This window comes from Pipistrellus kuhlii, unplaced genomic scaffold (assembly GCF_014108245.1).
Source record: "Pipistrellus kuhlii isolate mPipKuh1 unplaced genomic scaffold, mPipKuh1.p scaffold_m20_p_3, whole genome shotgun sequence".
NCBI lineage: Eukaryota > Metazoa > Chordata > Mammalia > Chiroptera > Vespertilionidae > Pipistrellus > Pipistrellus kuhlii.
Genome location: NW_023425529.1, coordinates 36177164 through 36193585, shown reverse-complemented (window position 1 = coordinate 36193585; position 16422 = coordinate 36177164). Strand labels below are relative to the sequence as shown.

Sequence of the window (16422 nt, the reverse complement as noted above, 5' to 3'; positions counted from 1 at the left end):
GAGACAGAGAGAGAAACATTGATGAGAGAGAGACACATTGATTGGTTGTCTCCTGCACATGTCCTAACCAGGGTCAGGGATTGCGCCTGCAACCTAGGAATCTGCCCTTGACCAGAACTAAACCTGGGACTTTTTAGTCTGCAGCCTGACACTCTATCCACTGAGTCAAACTGGCTAGGGCACATGTGTCAAACACAAGGCCCGCGGGCCAAATCCGTCCCGCCAGGCCTTGCAATGTGGCCCGCACTGCGCTGTCATCACTGCACTCTGCTGCGTTTCCATCACAATGACAGTTTATGACTGTTCAGTAAACCATTCGGCCCGCGATTTAGGCTGGATTTTAGATTTTGGCCCCTTCTCTGATTGAGTTCGACACCCCTAGGCTAGGGCCATACATTTTTTAAGGTGACTCTAAGACAACTGAAATATGCATAGAGTCAGAAAAGATAGTTACTTGGAAAAAAATATGTTGTCATTTATGAATTGCAAGCATAACCATTTGAGCCCAACTTTTTTGAAATAAATGAAAGAAGAAAACGTCTATAAAACAAGTTGAATTTCTAGGTTTTTCTTTTTTGGTATTCATGTTATTGGACAAAATGGGAGGTCCTTTTCCCCACTGGGTGCTGGGGGTGGAGTTCCCATGATATCTTGAGAAAAAGAATTTTCTGAGACTCTCATGGGAGAATAAAGGATTTTTACTTGCATGGAATTAAGTCTTTGTGTTTCTGAAGTCTCATTTCTCTTAGTCCAGTAACAGTAGTATAGCTGGGGCTTCAGGAGCGCTAGAAGCAAAGCCAGTGTCTAGTTTTCATTCTGTGTTGCAGTCGGGGCCAGTTCAGCATCAGGCTAATTGCCATCCATTAGCCCATTGTGTGTGGGATGCCCATGGCAAATAGAGGAGAGCGCACCCCAAGCAATGAGAGTCCACGTGTTTCAAAGCACAAGAGCACAAGAGTGTAAGAGTGTGAGAGTCCACTCCTTTGTTCAGGAGATAAAATATTCCAGATTTTGCACCCTTGCAGTGGCCACACCCATTCTGGCAAGTGACCTTTGTTCTCAGGTGTGACTATAGCAAACACCTACCCTAGGTCACCCCAATTTTACTGGGCATGCATCTGTCTTCCCTTTGTTGGACCCCTGGGGAGTGTAAAGTTGTAGCTTCCTGGTGAAGCTGCCCAAATGACATGCCTATGATATCTGACCTTCCCTTTGCTCTTTTCTTTCCTATTATTAATAACTAGGTTAACTACAACAGTATCATGTATGCACCCACAGTGTACAGGCCAGAGCTCAATACAGATTCTCAATTTATGCTAGGTGCTGATTGATTTCTCACTTCAAAACCTCCTTTGTGGAAGTGAGGTTAAAAGTATTTTTCACTGTATATGGTAAAAAGATATACACACTTTTATGTTACTGAGTATAAAGACAGTAAAGCAGTCATCCTCATCCAAGGTAAGTCATAGGTAGGAGAGCATTTTGCTTTTTAAGTTAGCTGCTAGCCTATAGCTGTATTTTAGGGGTGTAAAAGAAAAGTGTGAGCAAAATAAGAGGCAATTTGATGTTTGCAAGACAAAGGAACTTAGAGGGAAACACATAATTAATGGGGATTTTATTTTTACATAATCCTAAAATGATTTACGGTCTAAGAGCTGCAGTGAGGATCATTTGATGAGGCCTTCCTTGAAATGCAAAGAGAAATGCAGGTCTCCCGGACAGGTGTGTTCTCAGCACTCAGAATGAAGAAAGGTATTTCAGCTGGAAGTTACTCAAAGCCCTGCACATCACCAACGGAGATACCACTCATGACAGCAAAAGAAAGCAACCCACCAATGAATGAAGCTGAATTGCAGAGGTTTTACCTTTAGGCTTCAAGATACATCTGAAAGATTTAGATAAAATCAGTGCGAAAGGGCTTTGAAAAGTTGAAAGGCTGTCAGTGATTCTGAAAAAAACTGACTTCAGCAAGTGATTGTAACTCGGAGATCAAACTGAAGGTTCCACAGGTTTTCAGGAAGAAATAGTTGATAAGCTATGGCGAACTGACTCCTTTAGGGAGGAAGCTGCTTGCCAATCCGGCCACCAAGGTGGCCTCAACATCCCCTTCGTGCCATGACCTTTGTGTAGCTTTTTTCCCAAGCGACTGCAGGGCAGTGGCATCCTCTCAAGATGAGTATCCAAGACATGGCTTTGCACCGTGGTTTCTTAAGACTGAATAGAATTATTAATCAAAGAAATTAAACATGCTGTAAGAGGAAGTGTAATCATTCCTGGAGGATCCAAGCTTCAGCTGTCGTGTTTGCTGGAATCAAGCCACCAATGGAAACGTTGAGTGGTGCACCTGTCGGGCACCGGTTTTCTCCATTTCCCCCTTCTTGCCAAAGAAAAACACCTGAAGGCTGATAACGCTCATCTGGGAAATAAAGGGAAAGTGTCCATGTGCTTCATTGATTTGTGTTTTTGCACAGATATTGCTTGCTGGGCTCCCAGAGTGTCTGCTCCATCACAAAGCATGGATGGAGTCTACCTGGACATTGTGAACTGAGCTAGACTAGGCAATTCTGTAACTAATCTGAAAAAGAAGAAGAAAAAAAAAAGGGGGGGGGGGGGCTGCCATATTGCACTTGTAAAATAACCATTTCCCTCATTATTCTTCCCAGTTCTCTCTTCGCACCCCTCCACTTCCCTTTGTTTTGCCTTCCTCCCCAGCTTTCTCCCCTTTTCCTCCTAAGGCAGCAGTGTTGCTGAATACTAATGAGGCAATTCTGGGCCCTACCCCATTCATTTATTTTCAGGCAATTAATTCAACTTTCTAACATCTAGCCAGAATGTTATGCAGGTAATTTGTGGGCCTGCTTAATTTCTCAGAGTCCTGTGGTTCTCCGCCAGCAGAGCTCATTGTGAAGATGAGATAATCCAGCTGGTAGGCAAGTTTGATTTCCACTGGTAATACCATCCCTTCATTAAAGCCACTGAGTCCTTGAGCTTGGCAAGCTTCCCTTGTTGCACACTTCACTTTCTGATTACAAATGGCTTGCAGCTTCTACATGTTTGCCTCGAGAGCTCATTTTCTCCCCAGAAGGACACTGGGCCTGATGGCATCATTAGCAGTTTTTCAACATAAAATTTCATGGGGCTCTGACAGCCCTTTCCGGCTCTCTCAGATGTTGTGTATTTGTGACCAAGGCAAACCAGTGCATTCACTCATCAAACCTGAAAGCATAATAGGTTTTGGGGGCCATTGAAGGGAAGGGGAACAACAAAAAGGGAAAACACAGAATTCCATTTGCTTTGAGCTCCTTGATGAAGCAAAGCGACCTCCCCTGATCTTTGCTAGGCATGTAATAGGTGCTCATTAAGTCTACATCTCTTTCTCTTGTGAATGAATGAATGTGATTGTGGGGTGAGAGAAAGCAAAAGCCAGTGAAATATCTGAGAGCAATTATGAAACAATATATGATTTGTGGAAAGAAAATACATCTCTAAAACATCTCTTGAAGGCAATTAAATGGTGGTGTCAGGGTAGTCAGGAACCCTTTTTGAAGAATTTGGCAAGGATCAGCTGGGAAGAAGTGAATTTTTAAGAAGAAATGATTTGAGAAGACATGTTATAGAGGACTGAGTGAAGTAAAATTTGAAGGACTTTAAAGAATTTAGAAGTTAAAAGTATAGGATCTGGAACGAGAGAGACTGGGTTTGAATTCCATTTTTAGCCATTTACTTGATGTCTGATCCCAGGAAACTGAATTACTTCTCTGGGTCTCATTTATTTCAATGGGGACGCATTACATCATAGAATTGGTCAGAATTAAATAGAAATAATAACAGATAATTTAGTACAGTGCCTAGAATATAATAAAAATGAACAATAGATACTATCTTTATTAGTTTAGAATAAAAGGAGATTTTTAAGGCATGAAGATGGATAAGGATAGTTAGGATAGTCAAAAATTTTGAGGCATTAATAACAGATATGATAAAAATAGGAAACTACTGAAGATTACTGATTTAAAAAAAGAAATATTTAAAGACAATTTACAAAAAGACAAAAGGCTTGCTTTAGGCAAGCAAAGTAATTAGTAGGACATAGAAAAGGGGGAAACCATGGCGACTAAAGAAATGAGAAAGAGAAGGTGAGTATGAAAGTTACTAGGGGCCTGGTCATGAAATTCATGCATGGGTAGGGTCCCTAGGCCTGGCTGGAGATCAGGGCCAATCAGGGCCTTCTGGCTGCTGGCAGAGGCCTTCCTTCATTCTGCACCACCCCCTGGTGATCAGTGTACGTCACAGTGAGTGACTGAGCTCCCAGTCTCCAGGTCAAACTCTCAACACTTAGCATATTAGCCTTTTATATCTATTGATATACTGGGGCCCAGTACACAAATTTGTGCACCTTGAAAGGAATTGTGGGCCACGAGGTTGCGGGAGGCACAGGGGAGGGTCTCAGCCCCTCCTCCACACTCCCATTCGGCCCCTCCCGCCATGGTCCCTGGTTCCCTGTCTGCTAGAAGCCCTGTTCCTGCCACTCCCACACACTGATAGCACTGGCCCCGCTTGTACCTGCTGATGATGCGAGCAATTGGGGCTGGCATCAGCAGCAGGTTCGAGTGGGGCTGGCACCATCTGTGGGTGTGAGTGGTGGCTACTGCTCCAATCACCCCTCAGGAGCAAGGGGAAGTGGAGAAGCCCTCAGGAGCAATCCACCACCCCACTGTGGCTGATGACCACCATATTCTGCACTCTGCCACCTGCTGCTGATGCTCACTATGCACCACACATGCCCCGTGGTGATCAGCACACATCATAGCGGCTGGTTGTTCAGTTGTTCTGCTGTTCGGTCTATTTGCATACTAGGGTTTTATATTACACATAGAGAAAAATAGGGAGATATATATATATATATATATATATATATATATATATATATATATGATAGGAAAATTGGCAACTTGGTAATTGATTGAAATGGGAAGGTGAAGACGGAGAATATAATAAAAAGGTAAGTCAAAATAGGGAGATAATCATAATCAAAGATTGAAAGCAAGGTGGTTCCATTAATAGTGATAGATTAATTAGCAAAGAATTTTCATTGAGGGGGAAACTCAAATGGAAATGTTAGGTGAAATTCAGTTAGTCTAGACCTTTAAGGATTTATTTTATTTTTAATTTGCATACAGTACAACTCACCGCTTTTTGGTATGCTACAGCTCTATGAATTTTGAGAAATGCATTGAGTCAGGAAACAACTAACACAATCTCACCTGCAAAAATTGCCTCATCTTGCCTCTGTGTGGTCAAGAACTCTCCTGAGTCCTAACCTCTGACAACTACTGATTGGTTATATCTATTTAGTTATGCCTTTTTAAAATGGAAATATACAGTAAGTAGCCTTTGGAGTCTTTTTTTCACTAATGTGGAATTGAAATTTATCCATGTTGTTGTAGCCTCAGTTTATTTAGTTCTATTGTTGAATAGTTTGTTTATCTATTCACTAGTTGAAGGATTTCTTCCCCACCCCCCCCCACCCCCCAGTTTTAATTATTGCAAATAAGGTTGTTACAAATTAGCATGCAGGTTTTTGTGAGAACATAGTTTTCTCTTGGATAAATGTTTAAGAGTGGAATTTATGGGTCTTATGATAAATAAAAAGTTATAAGAAACCATCAAATTGCAAAGTGTAAGCTATAGCATTTTGCATTTGTACCAGGTTAGCATTTTTAGCATAAACCCCACTCTATTGTAATGTATTATCCTTGTTACATATCCTACCTAATAAAGAGGGAACGTGCTAATTGACTGTCATGCCATCACAAAGATGGCAGCATCCACAGCCAATAAGGAGGGAATATGCTAATCAACTGCCATGCCCTCAAAGATGGCAGTGCCCACAGCCAAAAGATGGCGGCACCCAGTCCCCTCATCCCTACTTGGGTGGCAGGTGCATGGCATGGTTGGGCTCACCCCCAGGTGGGTCTGACTGCTCTGTGCACCTGCCTCCAGAGTCCCCCAGTCTCTTCAGGCCCCTAGCCTCCCAGGGCCTGCCTGAGGTACAAGCAACCCTCAGATATCAGCTGCCCAGCTGCCCAGGGCTGCCTGAGGCTCAGGTAATCAGGGCCAGCAGAGGTTTGCACTGCCAGCAGTGGCAGCAGCAGAGGTGTGATGGGGGCATCGCCTTCCCTTGATCGCCAGATCACATCCTGCCCTTGAGCGCTCCCAGACTGTAAGAGGAGGCAGGCAGGGCTGATTGACGCCCCCTCCAGTGCATGAATTTTCATGCACCGGACCTCTAGTTGGTTGATAAAAACTTGATAACATTTTGTTAAAGATATTTGACTATTTCAGGAGGGATGTTGATTGGTAGTATTCTTTTCTTGTGATGGTTTTGTCTGGTTTTGTTTTCAAGGTAATGCTGGTTAGTATTCTCTCCTCTTCTATTTTCTGGGAAAACTATGCAAAATTCATATTAATTCTTCTTTAAATGTTCAATAAAATTTAAATCACCTGGGTGTGTAGTTTTCTTTGTTGGGAAGGCTTCTAATTACTATTAATTGCTTTAGTAGATTTAGGACTGTTCAGGTAACCTATTTCTTCTTTAGTGAATTGTGATAGTTTATGTCTTTTAAGGGGTTCATCCATTTCATCTACTCATTGAACTTATTGACATAAAGTTAGTAATGATATTCCCTTATTATCCCTTTGTACTGTATTGTTTATGAAGATATAGCCTATTTAATTCCTGATACTGCGAATTTATATATTCTCTTTTTCTTTTTCCAGATAGAGATTAAGACATTGTATCACTCTTTTCAAGGAACCACATTTTTTGTTTTATTTCTCTATTTTTTATTTTTTCCCTCTTACCTTTCTTATTTCTTTTCTCCTATTGGCTTTGAATTTGCTCTCTTTTTCTATGTGTAAGTTTAGATTATTGACTTGGGACCTTTCTCTCTCTCTCTCTCTCTCTCTCTCTCTCTCTCTCTCTCTCTCCCCCTTTTTTTTTTTTTTTTTTTTTTTTTTTACTATATGCTTTTCATGCTACATGGAATTCAGCAGACAATATTTAAGTTGTCAGTACTATCCAGTTAAATCTAAGCATATACATATGGATTTCATTAATTTTAGTGGAGTTTTCCTCAGTCAAGTGTTTCTCAGAGTTTCAATTACACACAAAGCAGCAAAGAATTATGTGAATTTGCTCCTAAATTTATTCAAGTGCTTCTTGCATATGAAAATAACATTATTATTATGGAAAGAGACAAATGATGAATCCCAGCCAATGTGGTTCCGTCCACTAAAGCAGGTACCTAAGGATATTTTCAAGATCAAGTGAAACCCGAGGTTAAAAAAAAAACTTAAACCTGCAATATATGAAACTTATAAAAAATGATACACTTCATCCAGACTGTAGAATCAACAAGAATTTAATAAAGTTAATCAAATAATTGTAGCTCTATTGCACATAAATTTGAATTGTTTTCCCATTAAAGAGTGCTTGTCTGTAAATTATTGCAGGGAAAGCCATTTTCAAGTTAATGTTTTAACCATTAGAAAATACAAAGGGCATTTTCATTAATTAGACACAGCTCCCTTTCCTCCTAGTTTATCATCACCTTTGCTAGGTGGAATCAGGTTAGTACTCATTTATTGACATGTGTGATGCGATGACACTATTTGTTTAGAGTTCATCATATACCTGGTGGAATAAACTCATTAAGTATAAATGAATAGTTATGTAGTCATCATCTCAAATGAGTCCATGCTGTTCTCCAGAGTCATTATAATGAATGTGAACACAGCTGGAATAAACGTCTCTGTGAAGGTTACAGGCTTTATTCTGAAATATTTAAGGCAGCAGCTTTCTTCCTATTATTTGAAGCCCCTTGTGCAGGAAAAAGGACTTGGCCTCCCTGTGAGGAAGATTGTTAACCGCATTTACTTGCAATTTTATCAAAGCTTTCTATGTTCCGTAGCGACATCTTAGGAAGAGTGAGAACATGGAAAACCCAGGATTGCCCTGGTTGTTTTGATTTGGTTCGTGTTCTGTATTCATGAAAGAGTCTGGCCTGCCTTGTGTGGCTCAGTGGATTGAGCATCCTCCCATGGACCAAGACTTCCTGGGTTCGATTCCCGGTCAGAGCACATGCCCAGGTTGCAGGCTTGACCCCCTGTAGCTGATCAATGATTCTCTCTCATGATTGGTGTTTCTATCTCTATCCCTCTATCTAAAAATCAATAAAAACATATTTAAAATAGAAGAAGAAAAAGGATTTGAAGAAAAGTGACCTTTGTGGGTTCTGAGGACTGCTAAGTCACTGACATTGCTATGATGCAAGACCCCTCTACCTTCAACCTGCTCCCAGGCCTCCCATTGTCCCCCCGAAGGGGGAATGATGTGCTCCTGAAATAGTGAATTTCACCTGTTTGTTTTTGAGATGTACAGTTCAGATTGGAATTAGGTGCTGCAATTCATTTTAGTGTTTAAGAGTGGAAGTGGGTATGACCTGAATATGTATGTACCTAAGGGTGGAGGAATTCCGTAGAATAGCATTCCAAAACTCTGCTTTAGAATTATCAATAATAATAAAAGGGTAATATGCTAATTAGTCTGGACATCATTCCAGACATCCTTCCTGACAAAGCTGGGGCCGGAGAGAGGCCGGCCTGGGTCCCGGGTGCCTATGGGCAGCCTGAGGGAAGCAGCTCAGGTCCTGGGTAGCTGCCGGCAGCCAGAGGAGGGAACCCAGGTCCTGGGTGCCGAAGGGGAGCCGATGCCAGAGGGATGCCAGTGCTGACAGCATGGAGAAGGAAGGCCTACTCTTGCACAAATTTTTATGCATCAGGCTTCTAGTGCAAATATAAACAATATTCCAGAATCTTGCTTTTCAGCAACAGTCACCAACATATTATGTCATGATATGCATGCTGTATACCACATAAAGTTTAATATCAGGGGGTAGAATCAGTAGTAAAAGCACACAAAGTGTTTTCATTTTTCTAGGATTTGATAGCAGATCAGCCCATTCCACAGCTAATGCCATTGAGAAAATATCCAGGGAGAGATAAGAGTGAAAGATCTTATTTGGTATAACTTACATAATGCTGCATGCATTATATCTCCCCTGGGCACAGAGTGATGAAATGATATGGCTTGAAGAAATTCCTGGTGTGAAAGATCACTTTTCCTTCCCCTCCCCCTTGCCCTACCTTTTAAACCATCTGACAACTGTGCCATGGCATTTTTTAGAATACAGTGATAAGTATATTTTGTATGATGGGAATATAGTCAAGGTGTGAAGCTTCTTCTTTATAAACAAAAATAAATTTTCTTGATTTTTGGAGAGAGAGGAAGAGAGAGGGAGAAACATTGACATGAGATAGAAACATGCATCACCTGGTGTGCTCTGACGGGGAAGTGAGCCTTGGACCATTTAGTGTGCCAGGAGATGCTCAACCATTGAACCCGCACCGGCCAGGGCAAGGTGTGAAGCTTCTTTTAGGTAATGCTTTTCTTGATGGTATAGAAAAAAAAAAGAAAAAAGATATAACAAGTAAATGGTTTATGCTTTTCGAACCCTTATTAATAAATATTATTTATTCAAGTGCTAATATTTCATTGGGTATAAAATTGAATATTGAACTGACAAGAAATTAAATGTAAATAATTATGTCTATGAATGAGAAAAGATCAAGGGTAAGGAATATATGTATTCTGTAACCAATTTTTTAAAAAACAAAAAGATCGCTATGCAGTGTTACACCTATTCACTCCCACAGGTGCCTCTATTCTCTGTATCCCCCCCGCCCTCTTCTCTCTCTCACTCTCTCCTTTCTGGTTTCCTCCTTCCTCCCATGCCCCATCACCTAGTTCCTGTTGTCAAATACAGCTGCAGATTAATGCCCCTGTCCTCTCCTGAGGCTTTCCATAATGCTCTTATCCTCCCTGCAGGAGTGAAAACTGCACTGATTATCCCGCTAAATATTCATGTAGTTGATAACACATGGTCTTAGTGAGCTGAGTGTTGAGTCTATTGTCTAAAAAAAAAAAAAAAAAAAAAAAAAAAAAAAAAAAAAAAACAAGCCAAAAAAACAAGAGCTTTTCACACTAACAATCAGGCAGCAATGCACTCAGGAGAGAACAATGTATTGCTGCTCACTCTCACTCACTCACTCACTCACTCACTCACTCATTCATTCATTCAGTACATGTATATTTTGGTGGCACTGTGTGCTTAGCAAATGCTAGGCACTGAGGATATAAAGAGGAATTGTTTCTGTAGGAGATTACACTGAGTTTTACATTTCATTTTTCTTTGAGAAATTAGGAGACACTTAAGAACAAACAAGTTGAAAGTAGAATGAATGAAGAACCTGAATGAAGTCAGGTGAGTATGGTTTTCAAAAAGACATGGCCGTTGGCCTCTCTCCACCACATTCACTCAGAGGGTGGAGGGAGAAGGACGGCAGGGGGGAAAGCCCTCCGGCTCCAGAGTCACTGCCCTTACAAGATGGCAAGGTTCCCGAGGGGAGGGATTTTTTTATTTATTTTGTAAACAAATGGATGCAGCCAATGTGCTTGAAGCTGTAGTAGATGTTCAGTAAGTGTGCAAAAAATATCTGGGAAATGAGCGACACTTGGGTTGTGATGCCACCTCTCTTCCTTGGTGTCTGACCTGTAAAATACAGCTCGTAGAAGGAACCACCGAGTAGAATTTGAGCATTAAACGAGGATGCAAAGCTGAGAAGAATGTCTGGCAGAGTCAAGCTCAGTAACTGTCAGCTATCTGGCTCCTCAGTGACTGTGCATCCCGCACTGCCTCCTGCCAGGCACCGAGCCGAGCACCGAGCACATGAGAATGAAGCAGTCCTTGCTGTTTGGGGGCCGCCAGGGGCACAGGCATTAAACAGACACACAGACTGATGCATAATGTCAAACTGCGGTGAGACCCGAGAAGGAAAGAACACGGGAGGTAACCGAGAGGAGGGCCTAACTTGGGTAGAAGTCAGGATAGATGTCATTGACAACTAATGTTTAAGAGACAAAATTAATCCCAAATAGGTGAGAGCAGGGCTTCATGGACCAAAGGCATAGGGATGCTTGGGTGGAAGCCACAAAGCAGTGAAGAGTACCGTTGTTTTTGTTTTGTTGTTCTTATTAGCTGCCATACTTCATCATAATTACTTCTCTCCCACCTCAGACGTTACCATCTCTAAAATCTGGATGTTTCTTACAATTAATGGCAATAATAATTACAGTGTTCTCATCTCTCTTAGTGGAACATATAATTATGTAACCTATTTTAATTGAGGGCAACTTGTATTTGATGAAATACAGTGACACGTTGTAACATATGAAACCAAACATTGTAAAACAGACACAAAGGTAAAAATTAATTTTTATGTTGAGAAAGTTAATATTTAAACATGTTAATTTAAGGTTGATGAGTGACATAAAACTTTTTATATTTGGAGAGAACAATGCGGGTGAATGTTTCATCAGTTTTACATTTTTAGGTTTATTTGCAAGTAACAACAATCTCTAAATTCAGTTTATTTAATAATAATTCCACTTATTTAATAATAAACTTGGTATTCTATCTCATTTGAGAAGGATATTTTACAAGACTGTGTACATCTGAACTGTAGTTCAAAGCGGGCTACACCTAATCACAGTTATTCAATACCAACCAACAGTGAAGCCAACGACTTTGCTGAAAGCCAGCTCATACATTTTCATCTTCCAATTGCCAATCAGTTGTTATCACACACTAAACAGAAGATGGTGAATTTTTACACTGGTTCAAACCAACGTAGTTGTACTTAAACTTTTGTTTTTAACAGTAGAAATTTATTTCCAAGAGTTTTAAATATGCAGATATGTAAATTTTTATAGAAGACATACATTATTGTGATCAACAAAAATCCAATTCATGGGTATATTTCCAGACATCCCTTTTTTGACATGCTGACATCATGACATAAGTCTCTTTTAAAAAGCAGTCATATTTCTCCTTTGTTGGCTGTCTTCTTGTCAGATTTGGTGAGATTGTCATTGTTTTCCTCTTGTAACGAGGCTAAGAGCTTTTATCAGATGTTAAGAGGATTAGCTGGGCCAAGTTCTTGTTCACTTGGGCTGCGTCTGTGATGCTCCGCCTAGTGTATGTGTGTGTGTGTGTGTGTGTGTGTGTGCGCGCACACGTGTGTGCATGCGCATTCGTATCTGTGCGCACTAATGCTTGGGAATCACCTAAAACCGCTGGTAAAGGCTATATTGATTAAAACCACATAATCAGTACATGCATTTTCTTAAGTAAAGGCTGCCTATATTTCAATACCCAGGGTATGAACACAGTACTGCTGGCTGCTTGAACATTGGTTTCCCTGTGGCATATCTGCACTGTCACCTGAAAAGCGGGCCAGGGGAGGGGGCAGCAGTCTCTTTGAACATTAAATATTAGCCAAGTCAGATCCTTTTCTTGTTTTTAGATAAAAATTAAATATTAATGAGTTCTCAAATTTCTTCCCACATGCTAGGGGATTGATGGCCTGGTGTATTGCTTGTGGCCAAGTCACTGTCCTTTGGAAACCCTGGATTATAAGATAAATTCCTCAGCTTTGAATTCATGGCCTTCCTCTAAGCACTACACTCCCACCTGTCCACATTTTAAAAAATATAAATATTATTGATTTTTTACAAGAGGAATAGAGAGTTAGAAACATCAATGAGAGAGAAACATCAATCAGCTGCCTCCTGAACACTCCCCACTGGGGATGTGCCCACAACCAAGGTAGATGCCCTTGACTGGAATCTAACCTGGGACCCTTGAATCCGCAGGCCAACGCTCTATCCACTGAGCCAAACCAGTCAGGGACCGTGTGTCCCATTTATTCTTCATTTCTCTCCTCCACAAACCTTCAGAATTCTTTAATTCATCTTCGTGTTCCTGCAGAATGTAATGCCATGTGGTGTTATGCTTCTCCGGAGTTAATGTGCAAGTGGGTCCCAGGGCTCTGGTTAGAGTGTGGGCTCTGAATCAGGTGTGGGAGGGGCCTGCCATTCTGAACCTCTCAGCTCCCAGGTTCTGCTGCTGTTGCTGGTGGTCCATGCATGAATGTGAGTAAAAAGGAAATAGAGAAAACACTGTCAGAATGCATTTTGCTAATTCCTTAATTTGACAAAGCCACACTTCGGGCCTTAGGTTTTTCATGGCTAATCTGCAGTGCCCATTCCCTCATTCTTTCTTTCATTCAATGAATATTTATTGAGTGCCTAATATGTATCATGTCAGCTCCTGACAAATATGGGGTTTCAGGTATCAAGGAGCTGAGTCTAGTAGATTGGTGGATAAATCAAATGGCTTACCATAAACGGATGCATATATCAATATATTTATATGCATGCATTTCAGTAGCATGAATACTTATATACATGTGTGGATTTTCATATCATGCACACACCTTCACATATTGCTCCCTCCTTCATACCCCACCTCCCCACCACCACACAAACATTTTTCCTACCAGAGGCCTTTGGTTCATTGCACCCTCAGCTTATAATACCCTATCCTTATTGCTTTGCTTGCCTAATCCTACCTTACTTTTCTAAACTTTTTCTAAACTTAGTTTTTCCCTTTCCCTCCATACTGAACAAATGCTTTTTCTTTTTGACTTTTATACCTGTTATTTTGTGCTCTATTCATCTGGCACATAGAAAATGCTAAACAGACTACTTTCTTTCAATAGAAATTTTTGATTGTTAATTTTTTCAAGGGAAGAATCATGTCCCATATTTTTGAAATATAGTTCATTATATATAGAAGAGGCTCAGTCAATAATTATTGGCAATGACCACACTATATTTAGTTTTTAAATGTTATATAATGTCATGTTATGCCATGTCTCATGCCAACTCCTGGATATTCTGTGATTTCATTTTTATTATTCATTGGTTTTTAATTAACTGATTATAGTATTTCGAGTTATAGTATTTCTAAAATTAAATTGAACTTGTAGAAACAGAGTGAAATGGTTGCCAGGGGCTGGACTTGGGGACTGGAGAGAGATTGGTAAAAGGGTACAAACTTTCAGTTATAAGATGAATAAGGTCTGATGATCTATTGTGTAGCATGGTGACTGTGGTTGATATCATTGTATTCTATAATTGAAATTTTCTAAGAAAGTAGAATTTAAGTGTTCTTACAAAAAAAATGTGAGATGATTGATTAGGTGTTAGTTGCTGGACTGTGGAATCCTCTCATGATATATACATATATAAAATAATCACATTATACTAGTACACTTTAAATATATTACAATTTTAGTTATCAATGATACTTTAATAAAACTGAAAAAAGAACATAAAGCTATAGATTAAAAATGACAAATATTCATGAAAGTGTAATAAATGAGACTTTAAATATGACATTGTTTTTATGATTATCCATTCATTGTTTCTTGAAGATAAAGATCGTATTTTATACTCTGAATAATTCAGAGTGCTCATCTTACTCTGCTATATAGCAATCATTCAATCTAATCATTGAAAAATAAATATTAGAGACAAGCTTTCACACTTTGTTTAATACATCAAAATAAGAACTTTCAGGTAATATATAAGATTTTATAAGATCAATAAATTAAAATAATTGAAATTCAACTGTTCTTTCTCTTTCTTTATTTTTAATCATATATGAAAACTAGAAACCTGGTGCATGAAATTTGTGCATGCAGGGGGGGGTCCCCCTCAGCCCAGCCTGCACCCTCTCCAATCCAGGACCCCTTGGGGGATGTCTGACTACTGGGTATCCCTCTCAAGATCCTGGACCATTGGCTCCTAATTGCTCACCTGCCTGGTTGCCCCTAATCCCCCCCCCCCCCCCCCCCCCCCCCCCGCCTTGCTGGCCTGATTTCCCCTCACTGACTCTGTGTGCCAGCCTGATTGCTCCTAAATGTCACCTCCCTGCCCCCGCCAGCCTGGTAGTCCCACACAGCCTGCTGTTCAGTCATTTGGTCATACCTCACTACCCCACCTGCCAGCCTGGTTGCTCCAAGCAGCCTGATGTTCAGTCCTTTAGTCATCCCTCGCTAACATCCCTGCCAGCCTGGTCATAGGCAGCCATCTTGTTAGGATGTGAGGATCGATTTGCATATCACTACTTTATTATATAGGATTATACTATCATTATGGTAGTACATCTAAGGAGTGATACAAACTCTTAATCTATGCCTCTTTAATGTGTCACTTATGAATCTTCTGTATAGTTGGATGGGGATGGAAATGCTTGTCATAGAGATAGAAAAGTTTTAATTTTTACTCTTGATTATGGCAATTAACTAACACAGATGGCCACCAAAAAGGTGACTTACCAAAGGGTGTATAGCAAACCATGCTGTTAAGTCCTCTTCCAGGAAAACGTGCATGCCGTGCATTGTATCTGCCTGGCTACATGAAAGAGTGATATTTCTGTCTGTCTTTGCAATCATATGAGCGAATTGTGTGAGATCTCAGCCCAGTCTGGTTTGGTGCTCACAGAATGAAAGAGCTCTTCTTTGTATTTCTTTGCTTTGTTGGTGGAGATTTCCTAGATGTTGCAGGATATTTTCCTTTTAATTTTTCCTCAACACTCTCACTTATGACTCTCACCTTTGCTTTCCTTCCTTCCTCCACCTCAACAGGAACTTGCTCCAGCCTTACTTCGCTGGAGTGTCTAGGAGATTGCTCAACACGTCTGCCACCAGAACCATGATTCCCAGCATTCTTGGTGCTCCCCGCACTCTCGGCTTCAACTTCCGGTCCAGGTGCTGCAGAAACCAAAAGGACTAGGGACTCCAGCTGCCTTCGCTTTGGCGAGCTGAAAGGACCGGGGACTCCAGTGGCAGGCAAACGGCATGGCTCAAAGGACTGGAAGGCTCTGGTGGGCTGAGGGGACTGTGTGCTGACATCTTATGGCTATGGGCACTGCCATCTTTGTGATGCAGTGACGGATTATTTGCATATTACCTTTTTATTAGATAGGATGAGTCACCTGGAAAGTTTTCTAGTCTCATGTAAGATCAAGCATGCCTCTTTGGTTAAGAGGGTTGGTCGGGCCATGGCTGGCCTCTGATGACCTTAAATGGGACAAGTAGGGTAACTAGAATCTCTAAGGAAGACTCTCATCCAGCAGGTTAACCCAGGCTTCTTCTCATGGCAGCAATGGCAGGGGGCTGAGTGAAAGAGCAGAAACACAAAGGGCCTCATGGCAGACATAGGTTCTGAATTGACAAACCAGAATCTCTGCCACATACTGCTCAGGCCAAGTTCAAGGGGTGAGGGAATAGACTTCACCATTTGAAGGGATGAACTATAAAATCACCTTGGAAAGGCATGGCTATGGAGAGGGGTAAAGGATCAGAGAAACTTTTATTATCAATCCACTGTAG

The 16422-nt window shown here is 40.8% G+C and overlaps 1 long non-coding RNA gene across 1 annotated transcript; it reads right to left on the bottom strand.

The window, feature by feature from the left end:
- Positions 1-12069: 12069 nt before the first annotated feature.
- Positions 12070-15805, bottom strand: LOC118728820. Its single transcript, XR_004991013.2, has 3 exons — positions 15727-15805; positions 15090-15093; positions 12070-12081 (listed from the first exon to the last, which is right to left on the bottom strand). It is a non-coding gene; the product is annotated as an uncharacterized LOC118728820 (long non-coding RNA).
- Positions 15806-16422: the final 617 nt, after the last annotated feature.